Below are 392 nucleotides of genomic sequence, written 5' to 3'. Positions count from 1 at the left end.
CGGTGACTCGTGATGCTCTTTGAGCTCTTGAGGATGAGATCCTTCTCGATCGGAGCTCCGCTGAGCGTCATGCTGAAGTAGCATATCGCTGTGCGGACGTTCTTGAGGATTCGAAGCACGTCATGCGCCGGCTGCCTCACCTTGAGGACTACTGCGCTAAGTTGGAGAGACCCCTAGCCGTGGAGCCTGCAAAGGCGTCGCCGCAGGCAACGGTGGAGCGCTTGGCTCCATTGGAGATGGAGGTTGTTGCACTCCGTGCTCAGAACCAGTTGCTGGTTTAATTTCAGAGTGGCCGAGGCCCGTGGCCCGTGGGATCCGCTCCGGCGCCAACGCTTCAGCGTTCACTTGCGCCGGATCCCGGTACGGCTTAAGCAAGCCCACGTATAACACCG

Source organism: Plasmopara halstedii, assembly GCF_900000015.1.
Source record: "Plasmopara halstedii genome assembly, contig: Scaffold_3060, whole genome shotgun sequence".
Lineage (NCBI taxonomy): Eukaryota > Oomycota > Peronosporomycetes > Peronosporales > Peronosporaceae > Plasmopara > Plasmopara halstedii.
The sequence above is the reverse complement of the archived record's forward strand: the minus strand, read 5'-3'. Positions refer to the sequence as shown.